Source organism: Scyliorhinus torazame, chromosome 24 (genome assembly GCF_047496885.1).
Source record: "Scyliorhinus torazame isolate Kashiwa2021f chromosome 24, sScyTor2.1, whole genome shotgun sequence".
Taxonomy (NCBI): domain Eukaryota; kingdom Metazoa; phylum Chordata; class Chondrichthyes; order Carcharhiniformes; family Scyliorhinidae; genus Scyliorhinus; species Scyliorhinus torazame.
The window spans coordinates 38,931,868-38,951,179 of record NC_092730.1 but is presented as its reverse complement, the minus strand read 5'-3'; the positions used below and the strand labels follow the sequence as shown (position 1 = coordinate 38,951,179).

The 19,312-nt window shown below is 46.3% G+C and overlaps 2 non-coding genes across 2 annotated transcripts; both read right to left on the bottom strand.

Annotated features, from left to right (window-relative positions):
- Nucleotides 1–10,741: 10,741 nt before the first annotated feature.
- trnag-ucc (transfer RNA glycine (anticodon UCC)) lies at nucleotides 10,742–10,813 on the bottom strand. The gene has a single exon. It is a non-coding gene; the product is annotated as a tRNA-Gly (tRNA).
- Nucleotides 10,814–13,495: 2,682 nt separating this feature from the next.
- Nucleotides 13,496–13,587, bottom strand: trnar-ucu (transfer RNA arginine (anticodon UCU)). Its single transcript is given in 2 exon segments — nucleotides 13,496–13,531; nucleotides 13,551–13,587. It is a non-coding gene; the product is annotated as a tRNA-Arg (tRNA).
- Nucleotides 13,588–19,312: the final 5,725 nt, after the last annotated feature.

Below are 19,312 nucleotides of genomic sequence, written 5' to 3'. Positions count from 1 at the left end.
ACAGAGATGAGGAGAAATTTCTTCAGCCAGAGAGTGGTGGGTATGTGGAATTCATTGCCACAGACGGCGGTGGAGGCCGGGATGTTGAGTGTCTTTAAGACAGAAGTTGATAAATTCTTGATTTCTCGAGGAATTAAGGGCTATGGAGGGAGAGCGGGTAAATGGAGTTGAAATCAGCCATGATTGAATGGCGGAGTGGACTCGATGAGCCGAATGGCCTTACTTCCACTCCTATGTCTTATGGTCTTATGGAATATCCCACAGAGGGGCAATAAGGATATTTAACAATATCCAATAATAAACCAGAATAAGAGCGGAGATCCCAGTTTCCACTCTCGGACGCATGTGAACAATCCATCCAGACTATTTACTACAAGAGAAGAGGAATTTTACCCGGAGTCCTCCCTCCAGCCTCTTCTTCCAGCTCTGTTTCCTCAGTGTGAAACCCACGAAATCACGCAAACGCTTCCGATCAAACCATTATTGCGATGGCCGGGAATCGAAACCGTGTTAATTGCTTGTTATTCGCTGCCCAGTAGTTCTGCTCTCACCCACAAGCAGTGACATCCTTTCCACGTCCACTTTGTCAAGACCATTCAAAATCTGTTGTACTTCAATCTGATCAACTGTCACACTTCACATCTCCACTGGAAACAAGTGCAGTCTGTCTCACCTTTCCTCAATAGCAAACCCGCTCAAAGACCAACAAAGAACAAAGAAAAGTACAGCACAGGAAGAGGCCCTTCGGCCCTCCCAGCGTGTGCCGACCATGCTGCCCGACTAAATTAAAATCTTCTACACTTCCTGGGTCCGTATCCCTCGATTCCCATCCTATTCTTGTATTTGTCAAGATGCCCCTTAAATATCACTATCGTCCCTGCTTCCACCACCTCCTCCGGTAGCGAGTTCCAGGCACCCACTACCCTCTGTGTTAAAAATTTGCCTCGTACATCTACTCCAAACCTTGCCCCTCGCACCTTAAACCTATGCCCCCTAGTAATTGATCCCTCTACCCTGGGGAAAAGCCTCTGACTATCCACTCTGTCTATGCCCCTCATAGTTTTGTAGACCTCTATCAGGTCGCCCCTCAACGTCCGTCGTTCCAGTGAGAACAAACCGAGTTTATTCAAACGCTCCTCATAGCTAATGCCCTCCATAACAGGCAACATCCTGGTAAATCTCTTCTGCACCCTCTCGAAAGCCTCCACATCCTTCTGGTAGTGCGGCGACCAGAATTGAACACGATACGCCAAGTGTGGCCTAACTAAGGTTCTACACAGCTGCAACATGACTTGCCAATTCTTGTACTAAATGCCCCGGTCAATGAAGGCAAGCATGTCGTATGCCGTTCTGACTACCTTCTCCACCTGTGTTGCCCCTTTCAGTGACCTCTGGACCTGTAGACATACATCGCTCTGACTTTCAATACTGATATTCCCTACCTGCATTAGACCTTCCAAAATGCATTACCTCACATTTGTCCGGATTAAACTCCATCTGCCATCTCTCCGCCCAAGTCGGCAAACGGGCTAAATCCTACTGTATCCTCTGACAGACCTCGTCGCTATCTGCAATTCCCCCAACCTTTGTGTCATCTGCAAAATTGCTAATCAGACCAGTTACATTTCCCTCCAAATCATTTATACACACTACAAACAGCAAAGGTCCCAGCACTGATCCCTGCAGAACAACACTAGTCCCAGCCCTCCAATTAGAAAAGCACCCTTCCATTGCTACTCTCTGCCTTCTATGACCTAGCCAGTTCTGTATCCACCTTGCCAGCTCACCCCTGATCCGGTGGGACTTCACCTTTTATACTACTCTACCATAAGGGACCTTGTCAAAGGCCTTAATGAAGTCCATATAGACAACATCCACTGCCCTACCTGCATCAATCATCTTTGTGACCTCTTCGAAAATCTCTATCAAGTTAGTGAGACACAAAACCATGCTGCCTCTCACTAATACGTCCATTTGCTTCCAAATGGGAGTATATCCTGTCTCGTAGGATTATCTCCACCAATCGAGGAAACCTTCCTGAACCGTTTCCAACGTATTTACATCTTTCCCTAAATAAGGAAACCAAAACTGCACAGAATTAGCGAAATGTGTCGCTCCTGGAATAAAAGGGACAGTAGCAATATGGATATAAATGTGGTTGAATAATCAGAAACAGAATATAATGGTCAATAGAGACTTTTCGGACTGGAAGAAGGTTTGTAGTGTTTCACATGGGTTCCTACTGGAACATTTGCTTTCCCTGATATATAACAATTTGTAGATCATGGTGTACAGGGAACAGTTTCAAATTTGGGGATGGTACAGACTTGGAAATTTTGAAAACTGAGACGCGGACAGTCTAGAACTTCAAACAACAAAAGATGATTTTCAATCTGGAGACGTGTGAGATGATGCATTTCGGTAGGGAAGTATAGAATCACACAATTTACAGTGCAGAAGGTGGCCATTCGGACGATAGAATCTGCACCGGTTTTTCAAAGAGCACCCCCATGAAGCCCACAGCTCCACCCTATCCCCACATCCCAGCAACCCCATCTAACCTAAGGGCAATTTAGCATGGCCGATCCACCTAATCTGCACATCTTTGGAGTGTGGGAGGAAACCGGAGCTCCCAGCCGAAACCCACGGAGAACACCAAGCGGGAATCGAACCTGAGACCCGACGCTGTGAAGCCATAGTACTAACCACTATGCTACCGTGCTGCCCCTCAACTATTTATGGGATGAAGGAGCAGACAGAGCTGGGTGTGTATGTGGATAGATCATTGAAGGTGGACAGGTGGAGAGAGCAGGTAATAAAGCAAATCTTATGCTTATTTACGAGTGGAAAAGAGAATAAGAGCAACGAGGTTATGCTGAATCTGTACAAGGCACCAGTTAGACATCAGATGGAATATTTTGCACAGCTCTGGGAGCCACAATATTGGAAGGCTGTGGACGTATTGGGCAGCGTGCAGAAGAGGTTTACAGGATTGATTCCATTTAGGAGGCTAGATTGGAGATATTGGGAACGTTCTCCTTGGAGAGCATAAGGCAGAGAGGAGATATGATGGAGATGTTCAAAATCAGGAGGGGGCTAGGCGGAGTAACTAGAGAGAAACAGTTCCCCCGAGTAAAAAGAGCAAGAATGAGAGGGCACAGATTTCCGTTGATTTGCAAAGGAAGCAGCTGTGATGTTTGAAAAAGAAGCACTTTTGCACAACGAGTGCTTCGGGTCTGGAATGCACTGAGGAGTGAATCTTCTTGCACCATTCTCTATACCGATATTCCTCATCCTCTGTCTGATAATCGATTTAAATCACGACACCAGTTTTGGGCAGGAGTTTGGCACCATGAAAACTTGCGGCTTCAGAAACTCCAAAACAGACGCCAGCTTCATCTGGGGCACTGCTGGCAGATTTTGTCTTTCCAGAACCGGCCGCCCAGCCGTGAAATCAAGTTCATCAGAAGATCTCATTACACTGTAAGACGGAGGAGCAGAAGTGGCCCATTCGGCCAATCGTGTCTGCTCCACCATTCAAAGAGGTTATGTCTGAACTGATATAATCCTCAAACCCAGTATCCCGCCTTATCCCCATAATCCTTGCTTTCCTTTACTGATTAAAAATCTGTCTCAAGGGCAGCACGGTGGTTCAGTAGTTTATACAGCTGCCTCACGGCACCGAAGGGCCATGTTCGATCCCAGCCCTGGGTCACTATCTGCGTCGAGTTTGCATATTCTCCCTGTGTTTGGGTGCGTTTCGCTCCCACAACCAAAAGATGTGCAGGGCCGGTGGATTGGTTGCAAAATTGCCCCTTAGTTGGAAAAAATGTTTGGGTACTCTAAATTTTAAAAAAATCTGTCTGTGGCAGCCTTCAACAAATTAACTGACCCACTGCTGAACCACTTCCTTACCTTGCAGGTCAGCTGTTCGGGAGAGAGAGGCAGCCGGGACCTTGGAAACAGCGCGGGAGTTTCAGAAAGCGCGGGAGCTGCGAGGCAGAGGGGACAGTTTAAAAGGGCGCGCCGTGGGTGAGGTAAGTACTGCTTAACCACTTCCTTATCTTGCAGGTCAGCTGTTCGGGAGGGAGAGGGAGCCGGGACCTTGGAAACAGCGCGGGAGTTTCAAAAAGCACGGGAGCTGCGAGGCAGAGGGGACAGTTTAAAAGGGCGCGCCGTGGGTGAGGTAAGTACTGCTTAACCACTTCCTTACCTTGCAGGTCAGCTGTTCGGGAGAGAGAGGGAGCCGGGACCTTGGAAACAGCGCGGGAGTTTCAAAAAGCGCGGGAGCTGCGAGGCAGAGGGGACAGTTTAAAGGGGCGCGCCGTGGGTGAGGTAAGTACTGCTTAACCACTTCCTTACCTTGCAGGTCAGCTGTTCGGGAGAGAGAGGGAGCCGGGACCTTGGAAACAGCGCGGGAGTTTCAAAAAGCGCGGGAGCTGCGAGGCAGAGGGGACAGTTTAAAAGGGCGCGCCGTGGGTGAGGTAAGTACTGATTAACCACTTCCTTACCTTGCAGGTCAGCTGTTCGGGAGAGAGATCAGTTTTGGGAGCAGGCCTATTGGCTGACTGTAAATCAGGAAGGATACAAAGGGTGTGGCTGAAGTGCCTATAGAAACGGAGTGCTGAAGGCAAACAGAGTGTATCTGAGTTTGGGTAAGGCTGAGTTAGGGTAAGAGGGGAGTGACAAAAAAAAAAAAAATCAAATTAATTAAGTAAATTAATTAACTAGTTAAGGGAATTTGGTGCTCACCTGAAGGAGGTGCAGAGAAGCAGAGCTGTGAGGGAGTCTCTGGAGCAATTACATCACAGCCAGCAGGTAAGTGATTGGCTTGTAACTGGTAAGTGATTTCTCTCTCTTTGACTTTCTCTTAGCTGTGTAGTGTAGTTGAAATTTAACTTCAGGTTTAAGTCATGGCAGGAGAGCTCAGACCCGTGTCATGCTCCTCTTGTGAGATGTGGCAAGTCAGGGACCCTTCTGGTGTCCCTGACTCCTTCATCTGCAAGAAGTGTGTCCAACTGCAGCTCCTCTTTGACCGCTTGACGGCTCTGGAGCTGCGGATGGACTCACTTTGGAGCATCCGCGATGCTGAGGAAGTTGTGGAAAGCACATTCAGTGAGTTGGTCCCACCGCAGATTAAAATTACTGAGGCAGATAGGGAAAGGGTGACCAACAGACAGAGGGAGAGTAGGAAGGCAGTGCAGGGATGCCCTGCGGTCATCTCCCTCCAAAACAGATTTACCGTTTTGGAAACTGTTGGGGGAGATGGCTCACCAGGGGAAGGTGGCAGCAGCCAGGTTCATGGCACCGTGGCTGGCTCTGCTGCACAGAAGGGCGGGAAAAAGAGTGGCAGAGCTATAGTGATAGGGGATTCAATTGTAAGGGGAATAGGCAGGCGTTTCTGCGGACGCAAACGAGAATCCAGGTTGGTATGTTGCCTCCCTGGTGCAAAGGTCAAGGATGTCTCGGAGCGGCTGCAGGGCATTCTGGAGGGGGAGGGTGAACAGCCAGCTGTCGTGGTGCATATAGGCACCAACGATATAGGTAAAAAACGGGATGAGGTCCTACAAGCTGAATTTAGGGAGTTAGGAGTTAAACTAAAAAGTAGGACCTCAAAGGTAGTAATCTCAGGATTGCTACCAGTGCCACGTGATAGTCAGAGTAGGAATGACAGGATAGCTAGGATGAATACGTGGCTTGAGAGATGGTGCAAGAGGGAGGGTTTCAAATTCCTGGGACATTGGGACCGATTCTGGGGGAGGTGGGACCTGTACAAATCGGACGGTCTGCATCTGGGTGGGACTGGAACCAATGTTCTCGGGGGGGTGTTTGCTAGTGCAGTTGGGGAGGGTTTAAACTAATGTGCCAGGGGGATGGGAACCGATGTAGGAAGTCAGTGGGGACAGAAACAAAAGGCAGGAAGGGAGAGTGTGTAAAGCATGACCAGAGAAAGCAGGGCAGAGAGCAAGGAAGGTCTACATTAAACTGCATTTATTTCAATGCAAGGGGCCTGACGGGCAAAGCGGATGAACTCAGGGCATGGACGGGCACATGGTACTGGGATATTATAGCTATGACTGAGGGAGGGGAGGACTGGCAGCTCAATGTTCCGGGGTACAGATGCTATAGAAAGGATAGAACAGGAGGTAAGAGAGGAGGGGGAGTGACGTTTTTGATTAGGGAGAACATCACGGCAGTACTTAGAGGGGATATATCCGAGGGTTCGCCCACTGAGTCTATATGGGTGGAACTGAAAAATAAGAAGGGAGAGATCACCTTGGTAGGACTGTACTACAGGCCCCCAAATAGTCAGCGGGAAATTGAGGAGCAAATATGTAACGAGATTACAGATAGCTGCAAGAATAATAGGGTGGTAGTAGTAGGGGACTTTAACTTTCCCAACATTGACTGGGACAGCCATAGCATTCGGGGCTTGGATGGAGGGAAATTTGTTGAGTGTATTCAGGAGGAATTTCTCATTCAGTATGTGGATGGACCGACTAGAGAGGGGGCAAAACTTGACCTCGTCTTGGGAAATAAGGAAGGGCAAGTGACAGAAGTGCTAGTGAGGGATCACTTTGGGACAAGTGACCATAATTCCATTAGTTTTAAGATAGCTATGGAGAATGATAGGTCTGGCCCAAGAGTTAAAATTCTTAATTGGGGCAAGGCCAATTTTGATGGTATCAGACAGGAACTTGCAGACGTAGATTGGGGGAGACTATTGGCAGACAAAGGGACGGCTGGTAAATGGGAGGCTTTTAAAAATGTGTTAACCAGGGTGCAGGGTAAGCACATTCCCTTTAGAGTGAAGGGCAAGGCTGGTAGAAGTAGGGAACCCTGGATGACTCGAGATATTGAGACTCTGGTCAAAAAGAAGAAGGAGGCATATGACGTACATAAGCAACTGGGATCAAGTAGATCCCTTGAAGAGTATAGAGATTGTCGAAATAGAGTTAAGAGGGAAATCAGGAGGGCAAAAAGGGGACATGAAATTGCTTTGGCAAATAATGCAAGGGAGAATCCAAAGAGATTCTACAGATACATAAAGGGGAAAAGAGTAACTCGGGACAGAGTCGGGCCTCTTAAGGATCAACAAGGACATCTATGTGCAGAGCCACAAGAGTTGGGTGAGATCCTGAATGAATATTTCTCATCGGTATTCACGGTGGAGAAAGGCATGGATGTTAGGAAACTAAGGGAAATAAATAGTGATGTCTTGAGAAGTGTGCATATTACAGAGGAGGAGGTGCTGGAAGTCTTAAAGCGCATCAAGGTAGATAAATCCCCGGGACCTGATGAAATGTATCCCAGGATGTTGTGGGAGGCTAGGGAGGAAATTGCGGGTCCCCTAACCGAGATATTTGAATCATCGGCAGCCACAGGTGAGGTGCCTGAAGATTGGAGAGTGGCGAATGTTGTGCCCTTGTTTAAGAAGGGCAGCAGGGAAAAGCCTGGGAACTACAGACCGGTGAGCCTAACATCTGTAGTAGGTAAGTTGCAAGAAGGTATTCTGAGAGACAGGATCTACAAGCATTTAGAGAGGCAAGGACTGATTCGGGGCAGTCAGCATGGCTTTGTGCGTGGAAAATCATGTCTCACAAATTTGATTGAGTTTTTTGAGGGGGTGACCAAGAAGGTAGATGAGGGCAGTGCAGTAGACGTTGTCTACCTGGACTTTAGCAAAGTACCGCATGGTAGGTTGTTGCAGAAGGTTAAAGCTCACGGGATCCAGGGTGAGGTTGCCAATTGGATTCAAAATTGGCTGGACGACAGAAGGCAGAGGGTGGTTGTAGAGGGTTGTTTTTCAAACTGGAGGCCTGTGACCAGTGGTGTGCCTCAGGGATCGGTGCTGGGTCCACTGTTATTTGTGATTTATATTAATGATTTGGATGAGAATTTAGGAGGCATGGTTAGTAAGTTTGCAGATGACACCAAGATTGGTGGCACAGTGGATAGTGAAGAAGGTTATCTAGGATTGCAACGGGATCTTGATCAATTAGGCCAGTGGGCCGACGAATGGCAGATGGAGTTTAATTTAGATAAATGTGAGGTGATGCATTTTGGCAGATCGAATCAGGCCAGGATCTACTCAGTTAATGGTATGGCGTTGGGGAGAGTTATAGAACAAAGAGATCTAGGAGTACAGGTTCATAGCTCCTTGAAGGTGGAGTCGCAGGTGGACAGGGTGGTGAAGAAGGCATTCGGCATGCTTGGTTTCATTGGTCAGAACATTGAATATAGGAGTTGGGACGTCTTGTTGAAGTTGTACAAGACATTGGTACGGCCACACTTGGAATACTGTGTGCAGTTCTGGTCACCCTATTATAGAAAGGATATTATTAAACTAGAAAGAGTGCAGAAAAGATTTATTAGGATGTTGCCGGGACTTGGTGGTTTGAGTTATAAGGAGAGGCTGGATAGACTGGGACTTTTTCCCCTGGAGCGTAGGAGGCTTAGGGGTGATCTTATAGAGGTCTATAAAATAATGAGGGGCATAGATAAGGTAAATAGTCAACATCTTTTCCCAAAGGTAGGGGAGTCTAAAACTAGAGGGCATAGGTTTAAGGTGAGAGGGGAGAGATTCAGAAGGGCCCAGAGGGGCAATTTCTTCACTCAGAGGGTAGTGAGTGTCTGGAATGGGCTGCCAGAGGTAGTAGTAGAGGCGGGTACAATTGTGTCTTTCAAAAAGCATTTAGATAGTTACATGGGTAAGATGGGTAGAGAGGGTTATGGGCCAAGTGCGGGCAACTGGGACTAGCTTAATGGTAAAAACTGGGCGGCATGGACTGGTTGGGCCGAAGGGCCTGTTTCCATGCTGTAAACGCCTATGATTCTATGATTCACCCTCTACAGCCATATTCGGTTCATACAAACATTTCTACAGATGCTCTATACTCCTAGAGAAGAAACTACTCCTCATTTCTGGTTGAAATGGGCGGCCAGTTACTCTGAGATTATTCCTTCTGGTCCTAGACCCTCCCACATGGTGAACCAGCTTCTCAGCATTTATCCTGTCAAGACCCTCCCCCCCCCCCCCCGGGTGGATATAGAGGGATGTGGGCTAAATGCGGGCAAGTGGGACTAGCTTCGTGATAGAAACTGGGCGGCATGGTCAAGCTGGGCCGAAGGGCAAGTGTGCATGCTGAAACATCTATGGCTGTAACCATCTTCCTGAAGACATTAGAATTCCCTCCACAGAATTGTATTGAACCGATTGATACATAATATTTTATTCAATTCTTTATCCAAATCAATCAGATATTGTAGATTCATTCGGGGGTAAACGAAAGACTAGATGAGAGAGGAGGGAAAACTGGATTGTCAGCACAAGTTCCACCGGATTTCTGTATAAAACGACCGCGGAAGGACTCGAACCTGCAATCGTCTGATATCATCAATAGATGATAGTATGTTTCTGGAACATACCTCTTCATTCACCTGAGGAAGGAGCAGCGCTCCGAAAGCTAGTGACATCGAAACAAACCTGTTCGACTTTAACCTGGTGTTGTAAGACTTCTTACTGTGCTCACCCCAGTCCAACGCCGGCATCTCCACATCATCAATAGAACCACCGAAGTCAGACGCCTTATCCATTAGGCCACGCGGCCACCGGCTGTAACATCTGAGCTGATGTTTCGCCCACGTGAAAAAATACTGCGATTATTTGTGTTTCATTTCTGTTTTTTGATGATCCGCTCTTTCCCAGATCCCAGAAAATACAAGGGAAAGCTCCAGCTGCCGGACATGGTCATTTTCAAAGTGGAAAAGCCCTTCACCCTGTGAGCTGTGAAGATTCATGGAGGCTCGGGGACTCTCAGGTCGGCCAGGGCTCTTTATCCGCCTCCATTCACAGGAAAAGTGACTTCAGTTTCCGGAATGACATCCACTCTCTCTGAAACCCCCAAACGGAAATTCAGACTCACCGTGAAGGTGAAGACTGCGGACTGCGGTTCCCGCTCCTGCTGTTTAATACAGATCACTATAACTGTGTACAGTGAGCAGAAAGAAATTGCTGTTGTTTGTCAACATTTCTTACTGAACTCACTGTCATTCTGCTTCAACAGGACGACTTTGAATCTCCTGATATTTGAGAAATTTGCTCAAGCGGGTAAATATGAAATATATTACCTGCATCGTGCTTTTGAATGGAGTCATTTCGAGAACATTCCCACACAGAGAGAAATTCCTGCAACCGGCTGCAGAAAAGTTCCTTACGCCTGATGTGATTTCAACGCAACCTTCTGACCTGGAGTCAGGCGCGCTCCCGTTGCGCCGCAAGCGCAAATTAATTCAGAGATTATTTTTATTTATTTACACTTTGACTGTGTTCTGTACATCAGCAACTGTGCGAAACAAACTCAAGGAAGTTAGATTGAGGGTTATTAAAGGGCCCTGAAGTAAAGCAGCTGTACCACGTGGTTAAGGTGATGCACAATAATCCATTGTGCTCTGTACACGTGGCTTCAAATCCCATCCTCGTCTGTAACGTGTTTGTTGTGTCTCTGTTTGGTCCACTTCATGAGGGTGAAGTGAAAAAGCTGCGGCTTTTAGCTGTTGTTTGACGGCTTGTGGGTGAATAGTGGAACACTGTCCATATTGAAACAATATTAAAAATGATGAGAAAGTTACTTATTTCACTCCCCACCCTAATTGCGCCTAAATTCTGAGTTAGAAACTGTTTCTCTTTCTCGGTTTGAAACACACGAAGTCGCGCAAAAGTTCGCTTCCAAATTACTACTGCAATGGCCGGGAATCGAGCCCGGGTCAACTGCTTGGAAGGCAGCTATGCTCACCACTATACCACCAACGCTCACTGACGGAATCTCTGCGTAGCTTATTTCCCTCCAATTTAAAATGCTCCTGAATGAATGTATCCGTGTCGCACTGCTACCGTTCAGCCACCAGATGGCACGAGTCCACCATAAATGTATTTCTCCAATTTAATTCTGATGTTCTGTGTGTCATCACATAGGACACTTACTCTGGCCTGAGACCTTACCTTGTCCTTGTGTCCGGATGCTGCCGCTTTCACCATGTTTAAGTTATCACATAGCCCCTCCAGTGCAAGAGGAGGCTCATCGAGTCGGCTGCGGCCCTTGGCCCAATCCCCACTTCACCGGTTGATCACATCAGTGTGTCAGCGTGGCCGGAAGAGAAAATGCTGGAAAATCTCAGTAGGTCCGGCAGCATCTGTAGGGAGAGAAAAGACCTAACCTTTCGAGTCCAATGACCCTTTGTCAAAGCCGAGTCATTGGTCTCGAAACGTTAACTCTTTTCTCTCCCTGCAGATGCTGCTCGACTTGCTGAGATTTTCCAGCACTTTCTCTTTCGTTTCAGATTCCAGCATCCGCAGGAATTTGCTGTTACCCATGTTTTTCCCATTGTGGCCGAGTGTTCAGGTCGCAGACTTTTCTGAAGGCGTGTGTTCGAATCCCACCCCTAATATTGACTTTTCCTCCGTGAGGCTCCATCCAAACCCGCGGGACCTCTCACCTGGAAACACAAGGGGAGCAGATACAGAGAAACAGCGACCACCTGCAAGTTCCACTCCGAGACACATACCATCCTGGGAAATATATCACCCTTTCTGTGGCTGGTTCACAATCCCGGAACTCCCTCCCTAACAGCACTGTGTGTGTACATACACCACATGGACTTGCAGTGGCTCAAGATTCACTTCACCGCCAAATTCTTAAGGGTAATTAATTTTGGACAATAAATGTTGACGGATTCAGCGACACCCACATCCCGTCAAATAACTTTTAAAATATTTTGGAAACCGAGTCCCCTGAACTCAGCTCAGAATGTTCACAAATCACAAAGCAAATTACTTCAAATGCTGAAAATCATAAATAATAAACACAGGAAATGCTGGAAATGCTCAGAATTAAACAGCATCTGTGGGGAGAAAACTAGAAGCAGCGTTCCAGCTCTGTGATTGGATCATTTCCTTCTCTCTCAATGTGAAATCCTGGACTCAGCTGATAAACAGCAAGATGCCAATCACCAGTCACCAGTATCAGAAACAATGAACCTTTAGGATAGCGAGGCCGAGCGGTCTGAGGAGATGGGTTTAGGTTTCAGTCTCTTCGAGGATGCGGGTGGAAGTCCAACCGCTGCCAACATTTGTAGGAAAAGCGGCTAAGGTGGGAAATGGAAATAAAAGTGAACGATATTGCAAAACTCTTGCTCTTATCCCAAAAGATCTTTCCGTTACTGACATTGTTGTGTCCTGTGTAAGTCGAGCTGAACTGATTTGGTGCCGCTTGCTCTCACCTTGCAGCCCGTCAGTCTCCGTATTCCAGGGACCATTTATGACATCATCAAAAACACCCTCCCCTGCTCTCCCCATTCACCAGACTGAAGGGACAATCCCCTCCGCACCGCTGCTCCACCGCCAATATCCGCTCACTTTCTATCTGCAACTTTCTTTGCAAGTGCAGGAGATGCAACTCCTGCCTTTTTACCTCCTGCCTCCTCATTATCCAAGGGCCCAAAACACTCATCCCAAGTGAACCAGTGAGACACTTGTGCTTTTCAGTTGAAGCTCCTGTATTTGCTGCCACAATTTGGTCTCATCGACTTCAACCGGTCAAATAACAGTCTGTGACCGCTTTGAGAAATCTCTGTCAATCCACAATCCTGACTCTGAGCTTCCTGCCACTTGTCATTTCAATTCTCCACCTGCCCACTCTCACCTTTCTGTCCTTGGTCATCCGTGTTCCAATATAGATTAACGGAAACTCGAGTAAAACCACCTCAACATTTAAGTAGCCCCCCACAGAATTCCGTCCTCAACATCGAGCTCAGTAATTTTAGATTATAAAATCTCTCTCCATTTTGTTTGGAGTGTGTCTTGCCCGTCCGTTTGTTTGTCTTTTGCTTCTAGTTGCATTCATTCATTTTGCACTTGGACGGCGGAGAGACAGCTGGAGATTTTTCTAGAATGAATTGTAGAGCTCAAGGCTCAGACAGCTGAAGACGCGGCCACCATTGATGGAACAATGAAAAGTGCAAATGAGCAAGAGGACAAGGAAAGAGAAAGGTCTGGGAATGGAATCGAAACTCCAGTCTGGTAAGTGAGAAATCTCTCCCTGAACCACTAATGTTCACACGGCCGCTCATTCCATGTGTCCAGTCGGAAACCTGTCTGAAGGAACATGCAGTCTGACAGAGCGCCTGTGATAATCCTCCACTGTCAGATCTAAAGCTGTAACATGAGCTGCTCATTACAGCTGAGATAAACGTGTTGGTGTGAGCATTCAGTGGTGTCGATTCACATCATCCTTGTTTGGAGCTGCCTGTGAGGAACAAACTGCCCGCGGGTATATTTGTCTGAGGAGGGAACAGACTGACTCTTATAAATATTTTTTGCTCAGATGGGAAAGCGGAGAGTGACTGGAGTCACTTTTCAGACGGAAGTTCGGGACGGCAGTTACACTTATCTCGGAACATTGATAAACCTGTTACTGATTTCTTCAAATCGAAAATCCGACTCTGATGGGATTCGAACCCACAACCTTTGAATGTCTCATCACGTCAGCGACTAGAAGTCCAACGCGCTATCCGTTGCGCCACAGAGCCACACCTGCAGCGCTTTCCCCTCCCCATATGAGGATTTCTGTAGTTGTCCAACAGGCAGTTCAAAAGTTCAGTAATTCGCACAGTGACGACATTTCAAAACTACTTCATTGCCTGGAAATGTTTTGGGCCGCCCTATGGTTGTAAAAAAGCGCGACAGAAATTCTACTAAAACTCCGGAAGGACACAGCCAGGTTGGTGCAATGGGAGGACATGTAGCAGACAAGGAATGAAGTGATTTATTTTTGTAGGAAGAACAGAAGAGAACAATATAAAATAAAGTGTCTATTTACAAGAAAGAGTGCAGGAACAGCGGGACATGTGTACAAATCATCGAAGGTGACAGGGCAGGCTGTAAGAGTCGTTTATAAATCAAACAGTGTCATGACTTTATTAATAGCGGCACAGAGTACAAGATGACAGAGGGGTCATCTCTCCCTTTTCAGCTCCTGACTGCAGAGGCTTTTCTTGTGAAACCGTTTGTTGGAAAACCTCTTTCCCTGGAGGGAGGCGGGAGTTTGGAACTCGCTGCCTGAAAGGCTGGTGGAGCAGAGACCCTCATAATATCTAAGAAGTGTTTAGATGGGCAATTGCGATCCCAGGGTACACGAGGCGATGTTCCAAGTGCTGGGGAATGGGATGAGAATGGTTCGGTGGTTGTTTCTGACCGGCACAGATGCGATTGGCTGAAGGGCCATTTCTCTGCTGTCTGATTCGATGACTTTATGAATGAAATGCAACATGTGTTTGCAGCTGTCTATGTTTATATCCTGTTGTATTCACAGGAACAAACAAACTGGGCTGGTCGTTGAGCACCTCGAGACTGTTCTGCCCTACATTTAGATTGAGTAAGGGCTCCGTGTATTTTAACTCCAGCTCCCTGACAGGATTTCAGAAACCCTCCACAAACGGCAGTCCTATTGATTAATAAAGGTCCCAGAGATGGATAATCAGTGAAAATCACAGCCAGAGAGACCTGCAATAACCCTCAGTGCAGGAAAGACAACTCATTGTCCTTTGGCCCAACAGGAAAATACTGCGGATGCTGCAAATCTGGAACAAAGACAGAAAATGCTGCAAATATTCAGCTGATCCGGCAGCTTCTGTGGACGGTGGAATAGGTCGTTCCATTGAAAGGTCAGGACCTGAAATGTTAACTATTTCTCTTGTCAGTGATACCACGGAACCGTAAAATATTTCAAGCATTCCGGTTTGTTCAGCTAAACATCCTCACACTCTGTAGCTTAGATCAATCCCAGCAGAGTGTCACTGCGTTTGACCTGATCTGTGTGATTGAACACTTCCTCCATAAAGTCACAGGGTCATAGATGTTTACAGCATGGAAACAGGTCCTTCGGCCCAGCTTGTCCATGGTGCCCAGTTTCTATCACCATGTTAGTCCCACTTGCCCATATTTGATCCATGTCGCTCTATATCCACCCTGCCCAGGTAAATATCTCATTGTATTTTACAGGAAAACATTGTACCGATTCTACACTGCCTCTGGCAGCCCATTTCGGATGCTCACCACCATCCGCGTGAAAGCAAATCCTCTCTGGTCTCTTTGGCATCTCTCCCCTCTCACCTTAAACCTATGCCCTTTAGGCTCCTCTACCTTTGGGAAAATATGTTGACTATCTGCCTGATCTATGCTCCTCATTGTTTTATAGACCTCTATCAGTTCACCTCGAAGCCTCCGACGCTCCAGGGGAAAAATCCAAGCCTGTCCAGTCTCTCCTTATAACCCAGGGGACCAAGTCCTGGTAGCAGCCTCGTAAATCTCTTCGGGACTCTTTCTAGTTTACCAATATACTTCCCATAATAGGGTGACTAGAACTGAACATAGTATTTCGTGTGTGCCCTTACCAAAGTATTGTACAGCGTCAATATTCAATATCCTGACCAATAAAACCGAGCCTGCTGAATGGCTTCTTCACCACCCTGTCCACCTGCGACTTTACCTACAAGGCGCTCCGAACTTGTACCCCTAGATCTCGTTGTTCTGTAATTCTCCACAAAGAATACAACAGCGCAAAATCTGTCTTTCTTCCAGAATTGCAGGTTTAAATTGTCCTTCACTTTCCAGTGGATAATTTACAGACATTTTAACACAAGGACTGAATTCAGTCCAATGGTAAATGCTTTCGACTAGAAATCAGCTGGATTTTTCCCTTTGACTTCAGTCCTGCTCCCAGAGAATCTGTTCAGTAGTTAAAATAATGTTTTCTTTTGAATCCTTTATTTCCACCGAATGTTGACGCTGAAATTCCTCACAGTTCTCTCCATTGTTATCTACTCTGCAGGTATTGACTGCACCGTCTATTTGAGACATGCTCACAGGGCTATGATAGAGGCTTTCTTTCAGGTTTTAGGCCTCTTTTGGTCATTAAACAAAAACTGGATATCTGCAGAGGAACTCGGAATACCAAACCTCTCTTCCCAGGATGAACTTAGTCAGGGGACAAAATGTTGTTTGAATACAGAATAATAGGTTTGAGGATTTGGGGTGAGATTCCTGGAGTTTTGGGAAGAGAGCGATGTTGTGGAGCAATGTGATAATAGCAGGATACGAGTTTGGGATATTACCCAGTCTGTGTGGGGGGCTGGGGGAAGGAAATTGTCTTGCCTGCCCACTCAAGCTGAATGTTGGGGTTGAGGTGGTGATCAGATTCCGTACGGAGGGTGAAATCCTTTCACTGAATTTCACATTTACAGCTCAGGTCCTCGAGGGATCGCTCCTGTATTCCCAGGAGGCGGTGGTCTCATTCTTTAAGCAAAAAACTTCAATCCAGGACCGGTTTGTCAATAAGAACACGCTGGAGGATTGGGATGTTAGAAACTGTTCAGCACTGATTCACTTTATTCATTGTTGTGTCCTGGAATAAACAAGTGGATTGTAGCTGTCCATTAAAAAAACAAATAGAATTCGGACGTTTCTGGCCAGTAACTTCACAATGTCCACTATTACATCACTCAGCATCCTCGGCTGCATCACATCTCGTCCACATGACATGTCACCATTACCTACAGCCAGTCGTTCTCGTTCCTCTTTGACATAAGTTTGAGACAAAAGAAAACATTTACGAATGGTCGATGAGGACAGTGAGCACTTTTATTGAAGGGAGTTTAAAGAAACCTTTGTGATAAAGAAGTAGGATTAGGGAAATGAAAGTAACAATAAGTGGAATGAAGGCGCGGGTTGTTCCTGGACTGACTGCAGAATTTGCTGATTATTTATTCAATAGAGATTTCAGGCCAATTGTATTTGATGTCATTAAGGAGATTAACATTGAAGGAAGCATGTCGTTGTCTATAATGTGTCATTACCTCCTTTTATCAAAATTGCTTTGATAGATGGGATTCAAAGAATTGGAGTCATATGGCATTCCTGTGGATTGTTAGATCCTTGCGAGGGTTCAAACAAATCCTTTGGAAAACCGCCAAGACCGAGGAGATTGTGCAGTGGAGATTGACTGGAGTGGTATCACTGGTGAAGAGTGTGCGTCCGGAAGATGTATTCCCAATATTGCAAACCAGGCTGCACATTCAGAACCTTCTTACCAACTTCTCATCGATGAAAAGGATGCACTGGTGAAAATCTTCCATGAATCCTTAAATTCTGGAAAATCGCAGCGTGTTTACTTCAGACAGGCATCATAATGAGCGCAGGCTGGTAGTGCCGGAGAGCCTGTTCCTGTGCTGTACTGTTCTTTATGGAAAACTGCCAACATAACACCCTTATTCGAAAAGGGAGGGAGACAGAAACAGATAACTAAATGCTAGTTAGCATAATATCTGTCATGTGGAAACTGTTAGAGTACATTATTTTTGCAGAATAAAGGGATTAAGCGTTATGGTGTTCGGGCCGGAAAGTGGAGCTGAGTCCACAAAAGATCAGCCATGATCTCATTGAATGGTGGAGCAGGCTCGAGGGGCCAGATGGCCTACTCCTGCTCCTAGTTCTTATGTTCTTATTATAAAGGATATAATAGCAGAACATTTAGCAATATATAACATAATGAAACAGATTCAGCATGGCTTCAAGAAGTGCACATCATGCATGACAATCTTTTCGAATTATTTGAAGTGGTAATGATCAGGATAAATAAAGGGGAATCCTGCCTCCAGCTGCCTCCCTACCTCCAGTTCCCTCCATCTGTTCCTCTCACAATATCCCCCATTGTGTCACTCACCTCCTTTCCCCCCCTCTCACCCTTCCACGCTTTTCCTATCCGCCCTCTATCTCTAATCTATTTCCCTTTCTCTGGGATCTGCCTTGTCTCCAGGATCCCACTGACCCAGGGTTCGGGGACTCTCAGGCCGGCCAGGGCTCTTTTCCCAGCTCCATTCACAGGAAAAGTGACTTCAGTTTGCACAATACCATCCGCTCTCTCTGAAATCCCCAAACTGAAATTCAGACTCACCGGGAAGGTGAAGACTGCGAGGGCAGCACGGTGGTACAGTGCTTAGCACTACTGCCTCGCGGCGACGAGGTCCCAGATTCGATCCCAGCTCTGGGCCACTGTCCGTGAGGAGTTTGCACATTCTCCCGTGTTTGCGTGGGTTCCGTCCCCAGAATCCAAAGATGTGCAAACCAGGTGGATTGGCCACGCTAAATTGCCACTTAATTGGGAAAAATGATTTGGTTACTCTAAATTCTTTTAAAAGAAGGTGAAGACTGCGGGTCCCGCTCCTGCTGTTTAATACAGATCACTATAACTGGGCACAGTGAGCAGAAAGAAATTCATGTTGTTTGCATGCATTTCACTCCAATTTAAAACGCCCCTGAATGAAAGTGTCCGTGTCACACGGCTCCCGTTCAGTCAGGAGATGGCACCAGTCCGCAATAAATGTATTTATGCAATTTATTTCTGATGTTCTGTGTGTCATTACATAGGACTCTTACTCTGATCTGAGACCTTACCTTGTCCTTGTGTCCTGGTGCTGCTCTTTTCATCCTGTTTCAGTAATAACTATTTACTGGTATTAATTATGTAACTTACTTAGTGATTTATTTATTCAGCCACTAGGAGTGTTTTAAGCTCATTCTGTAAACGGAACTTTGCGTGGCTCGTATTCTGGCCCGTTTAACCCACCTATTTACTCTTGTTTCAGACTGAGAACTCAGTTATTAATGTTGAAGATTGTTGTTTATTTAAACCATGTTTCCACGCAAAACAAATTGATGCTGGTTATTAGATAAGAAACCCATGGGTGATGAGAACAGTTGGTGAATTTTATATGAGGAGTGTCCCCTCCTTTTCCGTCCTGACCTGCGATATTTAATTAAATAATTCACCACTGTGATGGCCAGGAACTGAAGCTGGGTCAAATGCTGGGACAGTCCCCACTATACCACCACCTGTCCCCGGGTAATGTCACCCCCTCGGAATTTACAGAACGAATACACAAACAATGAAGCGGGGGAATGTTTGAAATCAGAGATTGGATATTCTTGTAACCAATAGGGCTGTAATGGGAATCTTTCATTTTCCGATAGATCGGGATGAGCTGGGTCGCTCAGTCAGAAATCAGATATCTGGGGATTTAAATGTGATTACTACAATGATAAGATTTAACCATGTTAATGTTATTTTGCTCCAATTGAAACGTGTCACGAATACATCGTTACCTTGTTGCACAACTTGCTTTCAGCCAGGAGATGGCAGCAGTGCGCAATAGTTTGGGTCTCCTGATTGTGTCCACAGATCTAGATAGGAATGGAGCT